General features: G+C 32.3%; 1 pseudogene; it reads left to right on the top strand.

The window, feature by feature from the left end:
• Positions 1-471: 471 nt before the first annotated feature.
• Positions 472-3,585, top strand: LOC142638874 (receptor-like protein EIX2; annotated as a pseudogene).
• Positions 3,586-13,478: the final 9,893 nt, after the last annotated feature.

The following is a 13,478-nucleotide window of genomic DNA, read 5'->3' as shown; positions in this document are numbered from 1 at the left end:
CATTCCATTCATTTTCATTTCATTCCATTCCTTTATTTTAAAACATCCAATCAAGGTTACTTAATTTCATTCCATTCCATTCTTTTCTATTCATTTCTCTTACTTAAATACATTCCATTCCTTTCCATTCCTTTATGATCATTTCATTTCATTCCATTCTCTTATAAACTTCTAAACGGAGCCTTAAAAAGATTATTAAATTTTGAATGACTAATCAAATTCCCTACTAAATTCATCGACACAAGTTATAGAAAATAGATATATGTAATCGAAAGAACCTATGGCTGGTATGGGTCCACAAAAGAAGGGTCCCATCTACAAGACTTATAGAGTCAACCCCCAAAATACGGTAGAAATTTTTAAGCACAGTACAACAAGACGGTCTCACTCCTATAAATAAGCATGCCATTACCATTAGTACCATTTATAAAAAATCATAAATCAGTTTTATTATTTTTTTAAATCAATATGATGGAGGGTTCCTGGAGATTCGTAGCTGTTACTTTAACCCTTTTCCTTCGTCTGCTCACTAATCACTATTCATCCTAATATCTGAACTGCGGACTCTAAGGTTCGTTGCATTGAAAGAGAGCGACACGCCCTTCCCAACTTTAAGCAAGACCATACAGATCCTTCAAACAGGCTTGCGTCTTGGGTCACTGCTGCATCTAACGAGGATTGTTGTGACTGGGTCGATGTTGTCTACCACAACTGCATAGGTCATGTCCTCCAACTTCATCTCAGAACCTTCTATCCTACTACTGATGATGACCAATATGAAGCTTATGAGAGGTCAGAGTTCGGTGGTAAGATAAATCCTTCTCTGCTTGATTTGAAGCATTTGATTTACTTAGACCTCAGCTACAATGATTTCGGTGGTACTCACATTCCCAAATTCCTCGGTTCAATGGAGAGCTTAAGATATCTTAATCTCTCCAATGCAGGATTTGGGGGATTGATTCCTCATCAACTTGGGAATCTCTCTAATTTGCACTATCTCAATCTTGGAGATTCTATTTTTTATAATTCTTTATATGTCGAGAACCTTCAATGGCTCTCTGGTCTTCCTTTACTACAACACCTTGGTATGAGTTCTGCAAACCTTAGCCAAGCCTCTGATTGGCTACATGATATAAACAAGCTCCCTTCCTTGTTAGAGTTGCGATTCTCATATTGCCTCTCTGGTTTCATCTTACCCATACTCAGTATTAACTTTTCATCTCTCACCACCCTTGCTCTTTCATACAACTCTTTTGAAAACAGTTCAACTCTGATTTGGGTCTTTGGTCTTCATAATCTGGTTTCTTTTGATCTATCTTACAATTAGTTTCAAGGTCCAATCCCTGTTCATCTCCAAAACTTGACTTCAATTGGGGACCTCGATCTATCTGACAACACTTTCAACTCTTCAATTCCCAATTGGTTGTTCAGTTTTAGTCATCTTGAGTTTCTCAATCTCAGGGAAAATAATTTGGAGGGTACAATCTCTAGTTCCATTGTAAACCTAACATCTGCCATTAGCTTAGACTTGTCAACCAATGAACATGAAGGAAAGATACCAAGATCTTTAGGAAATCTCTGCAAGTTAAGGGTAGTTAGATTGTCATACAACAAATGGAGTCAAGAGATATCTGAAATCTTTGAAAGTCTATTAGGATGTGTATCAAATGGACTTGCGATCTTAGATTTGTCTAATGCTCAACTGTCTGGGTAGTTGACTGATGAACTTGGACAATTTAAAAATCTGGTCATCCTTTCTTTGGGGAATAATTCAATTTTTAGGTCCTATTCCATGGTCTATAGGAAATCTTTCATCTTTGAGATCCTTGAACCTTGAAACTAATCAAATTAATGGAACTCTCCCTCCAAGCTTTGGACATCTCTCCAAATTAGAGTCTCTATATATTTATTCAAATATGTTGGAGGGTGTAGTATCTGAAGTTCATTTTACCAATTTAATGAGATTAACAAAACTTGTTGCTTCTCAAAACTGATTGACTCTAGAAGTAAGTGACAATTGGACCCCTCCTTTTCAAGTCAACAATTTATTTTTGGAATCATGGAATTTAGGGCCGAAATTTCCTTCATGGCTCTGTTCACAAGAGCGACTTTGAATCTTGGACATATCCAATACAGGGATCTTAGATACAGTTTCTCCTTCATTTTGGAACCTGTCTTCTCAGTTTATGTATCTAAATCTCTCTCACAATCAGATCTATGAGAGATTCCAAATATCTCAATGATTTTGTCCTATTCTTCAATAATTGATATGAGTTCAAATCACTTCACTGGTGTGCTGCCTTGTATATCCTCTAATGTGGGCGTCTTAGATCTCTCTAACAATTTATTGTCTGGATCTATTTCGCACTTTTTATGTTACAAGATGAATGAGTCCAAACGAATGTCATTTCTCAATCTTGGTAAAAACTTGTTATTAGGGGAAATAAATGATTGTTGGATGAAGTGGAAAAATTTGTTTGCCTTAAATTTTGGAAACAACAATTTGTCGGGTTCAATTTCAGCATCCATTGGATCTTTGTTTTTTCTTGGGTCTTTGAATCTATATAACAACAAATTCTCTGGAAAGTTACCATCCTCACTGAAAAATTGTAAAAACTTGGTTACTATTGATATTGGCAAAAATGAGTTTGTTGGGAGCATACCTTCATGGATAGGACATAGAATTTCAGGCTTGGTGATTCTTAGCCTTCACTCAAATAATTTCTATGGTTACATCCCGGAAAAACTCTGCTCTCTAACTTCACTCCAAATCTTGGACCTCTCAAATAATAAGCTATTTGGAAGCATTCCTAGATGTATTGACAATTTCAGTGCCATGACCACAAATAACAATTCAAATGGTCCCCTTTTTTTACTCAAACAGTCAATTGGCTATGGTACTTCTATGCTTTTTGAAAGTGCATTGCTTGTGATTAAGGGGAAAGTTCTTGAGTATTCCACCACTCTTCAACTTATAAAAAGTATAGACCTATCTAAGAACAATTTATCGGGCAAGATTCCCAAAGAAGTGACTTGTCTTCAAGGATTACAATCATTAAATTTGCATTTAATATCTTGATAGGAAATATTGCTGCCAATATAGGTGTTATGGGATCACTAGAATCTATCGATTTCTTTGTAAATCAACTTTCAGGTCAAATTCCTCAAACTATGTCAAGTTTGACATTTCTAAGTCAGTTGAACTTGTCAAACAACAATTTTAGTGGGAAAATCCCTTCAAGTGCTTAACTACAGAGCCTCAATGCCTCATGCTTTATTGGAAACAAATTTTGTGGAGCTCCACTAATTGAGAATTGTTCTATAATTGATGTAAAACCTAATGTTGAAAACAAAAGGAGCAAGGATTTTGGTGGACCTGAAGTGGATTGGTTTTACGTTAGTATGGCATTTGGATTTGTGGTTGGGTTTTGGGTTGTATTGGGTCCTTTACTATTGTATAAGCAAGGGAGAATCATGTACTTTCAATTCCTAGATCACCTAGGGTACAAACTCTGGGATGTTGTGGCACAAACTTGGCTGCATTGTAAGTAAATGTTGTAAGATTCTTAATATTTAGTGCAAATGTCATGTAATCATAGTTATCAATATTTTGATGATGTTTATTTGATCTTCAAGCTGATTAATACTTGTATTATTAGCTATGTTCATTCCATTGACATATATGAATATGATGTTTCTTCTTTTGAATATCAAACGCAATCCAAGTTGTAGTTTTATTGTCTCTATATATTACAATGTAAAATCACTTTTCAATTAATACAAGAAATTGATCAATTGAAAGCAATATACAAAACATTAAAATGATGCCCAATTTCTCAATCTCTTATTGATCACTTTGTAAAGTCTCAATGAAAAAAGGTTTGTGCATATCTCAGCTAACTAAATGGGCTCTTTGTAACAAACTCAAAATCTATTTGGTGGATTCCTTGCAACAGAAATCTAAAATTAAAGCTTTGGCAAAAGAAGTGTGGGTCCCCCAAGTCTTCTTCTTCCTTGGGGAAACACCTGGCCTTTGATGTTTATTGGGAACTAGGTGACAATGCACACTTTGTGCAGGCATGCTATAGTTTTGCTTCAAAATAATTTACAATATTTTTTTTCTATATAGTTCCAAATTTTGTGGCTGCTTCTGTTGATTTGAATTGTGTATGTCTACATGGGTGGGTATACATAATTAAACTGTTGATTCAATAAGTATGTTTGGGTTTTGTAGTTTTACCGAGGTATTGTAACCAAGGATTTATTTTTGATGATGTCCAAGTCTCTCTTATGTTCCCTTTGGACATTGACACTCTTGGTTTGGTTGAAAGGTGTGGAAACTGAACTATCGGCCTCCTTAATTATGCTGCATTTATTTTGATTTTAGCAACATATTGGTGACACACTGCACTGCAAGTAACAGGCTTGATTAGGAGCTTGTATGTAATTTGGAGAAATCATCTTTTTTGAATCCTAACTCTTTAACGTGACTTTCTTTTACATGTAAAAGAGAGCTTCCAACAAACTGGATTTTGTGACTGCCAGAGTTTATAATTTGTGATATTTTGAAATAACATTCCCAACACTTTCCATTTTTTGCTTCGATATCCATATTCCTTTCATGAAATTCCTTCATTGTATATTACAAAAATCTGAAATATATATGCATGTATATTCATAAAATGTGGTTTTGGTGAAAAGGGTTTTGACTATTTTAGTCTTGGTGAAACAGGGTTCTGAATTAATGATTTTCTGAATTGCGGTATGGATTTTTTTTTTGAGTTACTGGTTCTGACAAGTGAAGGTCATTGAGTTGAGAGAGAGTTTGTGGGATGAACTTAATTGTCTGTGGTGTTTTGTTGGGGTTGTAATGTTGTTTGCAAAGATTTATCGCTTCTTTTATACACTTGTTTGGCATGGTAGAAAAATGAAATCCAAAAGGCTGTGGTTGACAAGACAACATTGGAATTAAGTTGAGTTGTGTGTTTGCAGTAGGATAGTAGGTGACATAATATTGCACTTTATGCAGGACATAGTGTATATAAACACTCAGACAATTCAATTTTTTTTTTTTTTTTTTAGTAAAGCAGCGCAAGATTATATTTCTATTATCTATAGCTCTCTTTTCTGGGTGAAGGTGAAGTATACTTGCTTCAATACAGTTGTCTTTGGTTTCCTATGTAAAATTCATTTAGATCCTCATTCTATGTAATTTTTCTTTTCCACTAGTAATGGAAAATGTTTGTACCTTTAGTTTTTCCAATAAAACTCAACTACGCTCTATCACAACCATATGCCTTGGTTACATTAAGCTCATACAATTTTAAACAATACACAATATATGTTGTAGTATGGCCACATTTCTTTTGCTAATCATTAGACATTGTGTTATTTCTGACTACCTCATCCATTCTTGGTGTAATTTTGGCAACTGCTAGTGTTACTGTGGTAGGTTTTGATGACTTTATATGATTCTCCTTTAACAAGAACTGTCATTTCTCTTTCCACCACTTAAATTTGTAAAACTGGACTCTATTTATGGATTTACAAATGTCATTGTATTCCAAATACAACAAGGTTCTCCAGTATTTACGAAGTACCTATCCAATTGAAATTTAAGTTTTTATTTTCTATGTAAGCAACGAGAGTTTATTTTATCTCTTGTAGTATAATAGTTTTGGATTTTTTTAGCACATGGATTGCGACTTTCTAGTTTCTAGTGAATATGGTTGAATACCTGAACCTTATCCAAACCATTCCAAACTCTTAAGGATGAAGTAATTAAGTGCTGGCATTTAAAGTATTGGTAATTAAAGAGTTTCCAGTGAGTTTGAGTTTAATCCTAATGTTTTGTTCAGATCACGATTTGATAAACATGATGATCAGTAATATATCTCTAATATTATGTGTATTTGATGATGAGTTTAAATTTATAGTGTAGTTTTAGACATTTGGTCCATAGAAATGCTCTTATAATTGTGATATTTGAAAATTAGAAGGATATGTAACTGGGGTTCTCAAAACTTATTACTATCCAATATGCACAACTTAGCATTTTCACCCTGAGGCAAGATTTTTTTTTCCCCTTTTGTTTAGTGCGTTCTCTGTTACTCTACCCTTAACTTTTTCCAAGCATATCTGTGCAATAAATTAGCCGGTGTGGTAATTATATAGAGTTGAACTTGGCCTAGGGGCCTGTGGTGTGCATTACCATCCTCAATTTTTTGCACAGGATATTGTGAAGGCCAAGTAATTCTTGTCGTGGGGAGGAGTTGACATTGGCTATTGAAGATTATGACAGTCTCAATCATATATCGCAACTGAGGTACAAATTGGATGATAAATTGTGTGGATTCAGGGAGATTTAATTTGCTTATAGCTATCTGAAATTTGAAATGGTATTTAAAACTATGAATGCAGAATCCGTTGGATGAACAAATGTGAAACATTATGCATATGCTTTTCTTGATTATAGAGAACCTTATAGCTGACTTGATTGTCTTCACTTATTTTGCTAGAGTAATATGTTGAACATGTGTAATTGGTATTAGTTGCCACCCTTCACTATGGTAGAGAATAATTTCTCATTCACCAGTGGCCAACGGTGAAAGCAAGGGACAGATTTAAATCAGGCAACGTCAATAGTTTCATCTTATGTGTCATGTTCAGGGTGGTTGTGTTGCTCCCACAAGAAACTAACCAAAAATCCTGAAGCTTGGCAGTTGCTTTACCTTTTGGGTAATGCAAAGTATACCATAAAGACCAACACAAAATAAGAAACTGTGAAAGGAAATATTGGAAAAGTACTAGTGAAAAATAATGTAAAAAATTAAATTTAAGTGTTTTTCAATAAGATTGGATTGTTAATTTCATCTTTCTCTAGTTCTTATAAGCAAGCTAGCATAGAGTTTTTAACGGACCAACACAAGTGCAAGTTGAGAAATAATTTGGACCCACAGCAAAATTTTTCTAGTTGTTAATTAACCTATAATGTAACTCGGTTATTACCTGTTAATTACCACGAGCATAGTCACAAAATATAAACAAGCAGTAAAGAAAATAACACACGATATTGAAAACCAATGGATTAAAGTTTGCAACATGAATCACACTCGTGACCCCAGAGTGGCCTAGACTCTATGTAGCAGATACTTACTGACATGGATCCATAATCAGTTCCAAGTTGCATGGATAATTTTATCTTGAATACCTTCTAGAAATTGTGTCGATGACTCCAAAGGCCACCTTGAGGATTTGATCTCAACAATAACACACTAGCAATAGCAGGCTCTTGTGGCTTCAACCTTGATCCCCAAATAACAACAGAGTCTTGAGATTGATCTTCTATTCTCACTGGTTTTGGTGAAATTGAGGTTTTGATTTTCTTTTTCTTAGATGCACAGCAATACTTCAATTGTAGTCAGCAATACTTCAATTGTAGTTGTGATATAAAGTGCCTTTTATATGTTTGTATGTATGCCACACAAAAAAGTACAAGGCAACACAAACTCAGTTATAAAAAGTTAGATTTCAGGTTTCTTGTATCTCAAAAGTCACGACTAAGAAGTATTAAGAATCTTGCTTTGATCTATTGGGACTCAGATTGAAGGTCTTACAAAAGCACTATCTTGATTGATCGAGACATAATCGAAGGGCAATTGAAACCCCATACTTCTTTCTTTTGAGCTGCATCTTAGACATTTGATTATGGATCCAAACAAGATTAAATGCCATAAAATCTTTCAACCTAAAAACCTAACACTACTCTTTTAAAATCCATGTTTATTTTGTATCTATGATAAAGTTGCACTGTCTCGAAAGTTCATGAATTTTGACACATATGCCATTTTTCCATTTCTAGACACGGTAAGGTTTGCTGACAAAACCAGCAGATACTTGAAAAACATTTTACTAATCTCTTTTGGCATGGATGTAATTTAATAACAAGTAGGTAGTGAATCCCTCAAGAGAAGATCTACTTGACTTGTTTGTTGAATGTTTGATTCCTCAACCAAAATCTATTTTGTTCTACAAATTGTTATCACAATTCGAGATGAACTTATCTTGAATGAATGTTTTCCAGCAGACTTTTTTATATATTTGGATAAACTAGTTAGATAGTTTTATTTCTATATGAAAACAAATCACAGTATATTGTTTAGACAATAGTAAACTATTGATTGTATTAGGGAAGGAAGTATACAATTAGTCTCAAATTTCTCTAAATAAAACATTCATGCAATTGGGTCATATTTCTTACATGCGCACCACCATTGGTATTTTGTTTGATTGCTTTCTTCCTAGTTGACTAATTGAATTAAGTTGATTATGCTATTCATATATCAAATTGGAACTTTAAAATGAATAGAATTGGAACTTTCATCAATAGTACATACTACATAGTGATTGCATGAATTTTACCCCCAAAAAAAATGAACAAAAAAGTATTTCCACCTGTTTTTAACCATTTTTACAACCTCTTCTTTTTTAGAATAAAAAAAGATAACAACTTTGATACTACTTCATTACATCAATACATTTTGCACAAACTGCATTGAAAATTATGATTTTTTTTTTTTACAATGATAATATGATTTGTTTTGTAGTATGTAGTCCTTGAAAATATTTTTTTTTAAAAATTATCTAATCGTAAAATTCGCATTCAATAAAATTATATAGAAACAATTTAAAGGGTTTCTCTCCAAACTTAAAAGCCAAGACAGTTGATGTGTATAGGTTGAACCAACACATGGGGAAGGCCAAAAATAAGCCTTACGAAACTTCAATGCCAAGGCCCAATCATATAAGCAATGGGGTCGCAAGATTACTACTGAAATCAGCTCATTGAGTCCCACAAAAAATAACAACGGCCAATTGAACCCACAGCCGGAGCAATCTCAAGTTCAGATTCAAGTGTTTCCCTCTATTGCATGAACTAAGCTTGCTGAAAAGGGAGGTAACCAGTGAATTTGGGAAAATAAGGAGCAGTGGTTCTTTCAACACCAAGTAAGAAAATTATAAAAGAATGATAGGAAAAAAAAAATGTCAAAAATAACTATAATAGCCTGTTTGGATGGAGGGAGAGTGGAGGGGAGTATAGTAGAGTTAAAATAAGCTAATTTTGTGCTAAATCTACTCTACTTTACTCCACTCCTCCTCATTCTCCCTCAATCCAAACGGACCATAAATTCACTTTTAGCTTTTTTCTTTTTTCTTTTTTTAAAATAAAATTTCACAGCCATACCACCAATTCCATTTCTACTAAGCCTAAGCGTATTGCTGGAAAAAGCAGCAAATTAGTGAAAAACATGTTTCTAATAAATATTGGTATGGATCATAAGCAAATTTAAAAACAAATTGCCATTGTAATTTGGGAGAGGACTTACTTGATAAGTGTTTGGCATATTAACTAAAATCTATTTCACGATTAGAATTCCAGTTTATTATTTCTTAAATTAAAATTTTTTTGGCGGGATACTATTTGTTTTACGTAAGGCGGTTTCCAATTGTTCATAAGTTTCTCCATAAAAAAATATTCATTCATAAGATCTAGAACCACATTTCTACATATAACACCATTGGTATTTTATTTTTGTTATTTTTCTTCCTAATCAACATATTCAGTCAAGTTGTTTAAGTATTAATATTAAAGAACTTTTAAAATCTGAGGAATTTGAAGTTTTTTCAGTTAATGGGTGTATTATTTTTGAAGTTTCTTCAGTTCCTGGTGTATATACCTGTGGTTTGAAATTTGATACTTTACTCACTTGAAGTTAGTTCAGCTAGATTTCCTTAACCCACATTTGTTAAAAACATGACTAAATATGTGATTTTTTTTTTTTTCACTTTTATGTTTCTCTCCTCCAAAAACACAAAAATCATAAAAATACAAGATCAAATAAAATCCAACGGAATACTTGTATTATGAGATTTCAAACTACAAGTAGGCAACTTAAATTTCTGTCAAATCTTAGGTGGGTAAAGTGTCAAGTTTTAAACCATAGATAGGCAACTTAGGTTATGTTTGGTATTAGTTTTTATTTTCTATTTTCAAAAACTTGTTTTGGGGAAAATAAATAAAAAACAATTTTCTTGTATTTTTGAAATCAAAAACATGTTCTAAAATATATTGTTACTAGGATTTGAACTCTAATGCTAACTCATTAAATGAAATAGATTTATTAGATTAAATGCATGTTTTTATTGACTTTTAAAAATTAGAAATTGAAAACAGCCTTTTGCACGTTTTTAGTTTCCTTTACAAATTGAGTTTTGAGAATAGTTTTTGTTTTCTATCCATTTTGGGTTACCAAACAAGTTTCTTAGTTTCAAAAATAGAAAATTATTTTTAGAAACAGAAAATAAGTAGTAAAAACAGTTACCAAACATACCCTTAAATTTGAGTTAAACCACGGGTGGATAAATTGTAATTTGTCCTTAATTAATTGATTCGATATTATTATGTTAGCCACATATGTGCCAACAAGGAAAATTGTTGCCACGTAAACATTTTCCGTTAGTGAGTTAACGGTAAGGACTAAATTGACTGTAAATTAAAAATAACAGGGACCAAATTAACTGTTACCAAAATGTAGAGACCAAATTGACCGTGAATCCAAAATGTAGGGACCAAAATAGTATTTTCACTTTTTTTATGTAAATTAGATCACAAAATACAGATAAAAACTCTCTCCATCCATCATCATTATTATTATTATTATTATTATTATTATTATTATGATAGAATTTTAAACCCTAAATTTATTGCTTGACAACAAAAGATTTTACTAATTGAACTAACTAAAACCCATTTTTTATATAATTTTAGCATATTATATATATTTTATATCATTCTCAGTAGAACCTTCAATTAAAAATAAAAAATAAAAACTATAGTAATAGCTGGCGACTTAAAGTCAGGGTCGGACCTATTCTATTTCAATGATTCTTTGAATTCTCTTTTTTAATTTTGATAGACGTAATGAATGATGAATGATGATGACCAATCAAAGTTCAGTTTAAAATACAATTCACTTTTGGTCAAGTTAGAAAATAAAAAATTGTAATGCATCCAAGATTTACTACCATGCAATTTGGTAGCATTTACCTAACCAAACCACAATCATTTTTTTAAAGTATGATCGTGGACGGTTTCTTGAGACTTGAGATTAAAAAACATTGATCCTTTTCCTTTGTGTTGCTTACTATACCAACTATTGATCCTTAGTTTTGTATTGGAGAAACTAAAGTTCGTTGCATCAAAAGCGAGCGACAAACACTTATCAGGTTCAAGCAAGCGTCCAGCAACTTAAAAACAAAATCAGAGTTGGACCTATTCCATTTTAAAGATTCTTGACTTTTTTATAATTGATACACGTAATGAATGATAATGGCTAATGAAAGTTCAGTGTAAAATATATTGCACTTTTAGTCAAGTTTATCCAAAAAAAAAAAAAAATTCTTTCAATTAAAAAATTCAATCTACTAGACTCACTACCATTTACATGGAAAAATCACAATCATTTTTTAAAGAATGTTTAAGAATTAAAGGCATATACAAGGTTGATACTAGAACATAAATAATCAATAAATCTAAAAGGTTTACAGCATTCATAGCCGGATTGCTAAAAGAAAGCTTATTTGACCATCTAAAAAGTTATTTTATTTATTTTACAATATCATTTTACAATTTACCTAACATCTCAATTCTTATCTTTCACAAAAACACAACACAATAAAAATTAATAAAAAAAAAAAAATTTAATCTTGTTCCCTTCCTTTGACTTTACCTATTAAAAAAAATTTTAGAAGTAAGCAAAAATAAAATTTATCCCAACTAACTTTGTTCAAAAATCATTCTAGTCATTTAAGTTTGAAATTGGGGTCATTTTAGTTCAGAAACTTCGCCCAAAAAAATATTGTAATCTATGTCATTATATTTTTCCAAATTGCAAAAGATAGTGCAACTATAAGACTCTCCATGGATTTCAATTTTCAGACATGTTTTTACTAACATATTTTTGACATTGTGCTTAGTAATTGGGAGGGGGGGGGGGGGGGGAATCTTTTTTATAGATACTGACTAAACATTTTACAATTTGAGATTTTAATTGAACAATTTGAAGTAAATTAAGTCAAATAATCACCACCAAGTTGGGTGAACTGGTAACTCCTCAAGCCGTACGTGCTTGAGAGAGCCAGGGGGAGTGGGTTCGAACTATTAAAAAGTGTCAGGGTCAAAGCATATATATTATGTAAGAATTTCTAAGGCAAAGTTAATGGTTGTAGTATTTTATTTTTGCAATTAGGAAAAATCATGACATAGATTACACCAATTTTTTTTTACTTTATACATGACATGATTACATCATATGTTTTTATTATATGGTCGATAAAACAATAAGCCAAAACAAGAAGAAAAATCAATCTTTTCCATCTTATTTTTTGTGTATTCAAACTTCAAACTGTAATGTACAGTATAAAACCATCCCCAATCAAACACTCCCCATATTCGGTCATTATCTAATCCTCCATTCAAAAGAGAGGAAAATGAAAATGATTTTTAAAACAAAGAGCCAACCTCTCCATGTCCCTCCAAAGTCCTCATAAAACATTTAAAAACACTTGCATTAAAAAAAGAACGACAACAATAAATTTGAGGACACACTTTACGGTATCAAATGCAATAAGGTCTTGCCCTTGGTTGAGGAAGGAACTTCTCAATGATCGACCTCACCTTCAAATCCATAACCTTCTCAAGTCCTGAGGCCTCACCCTAGTGGACACTTTCTTGTATATTTTGTAAAAACATAGTCACACTAACTATAGGGAATTTCCACAAAGTCACTTTCTCAATCATGAACATTCCAAACAATTATATAAAGCTCTAATGCCATTGCTGAATGACTCTTTGCGACTATTGTCACGAAACTCAAATCAACAATCTTTACCAATATCAAAAAAGTCAAGAAAAAAAAAGTACCACAAAATTAAACTTCTATTTAACATAATTAGTCAAATCAAAACCAACTCTTTCTTAAAAAATTTAAAAACTACAGAAATACCCGGCGACCTGAAGTCAAAGTCAGACCTATTCCATTTAAATGATCCTTTGAATTTTTTTTATAAAAATTTTGATACAATGATGAATGACGATGACCAATCAAAGTTCAGTCCAAAAAACAATGCATGTACTTTTGGTCAAGTCAAAAAATTGAAAATTGAAATGCATCCAATTGAAAATTAAAGTATGATCACGGACAGTTTCTTGAGATTGATCCTTTTCCTTGTGTTGCTTACTATACCAACTATTGATCCTAAGTTCTATAGTGGAGAAACTGTAGTTCGTTGCATTAAAAGTGAGCGATAAACACTTCTCAGGTTCAAGCAAGCGTCCAGTGACTTTTATAAAAAAAATCAGAGTTGTTGGACCTATTCTATTTTAAAGATTCTTGAATTTTTTAAAATTGATACACGTA

Source organism: Castanea sativa, chromosome 6 (assembly GCF_040712315.1).
Source record: "Castanea sativa cultivar Marrone di Chiusa Pesio chromosome 6, ASM4071231v1".
In the NCBI taxonomy this organism is placed as follows: Eukaryota; Viridiplantae; Streptophyta; class Magnoliopsida; order Fagales; family Fagaceae; genus Castanea; species Castanea sativa.
The sequence above is the reverse complement of the archived record's forward strand: the minus strand, read 5'-3'. Positions and strand labels throughout refer to the sequence as shown.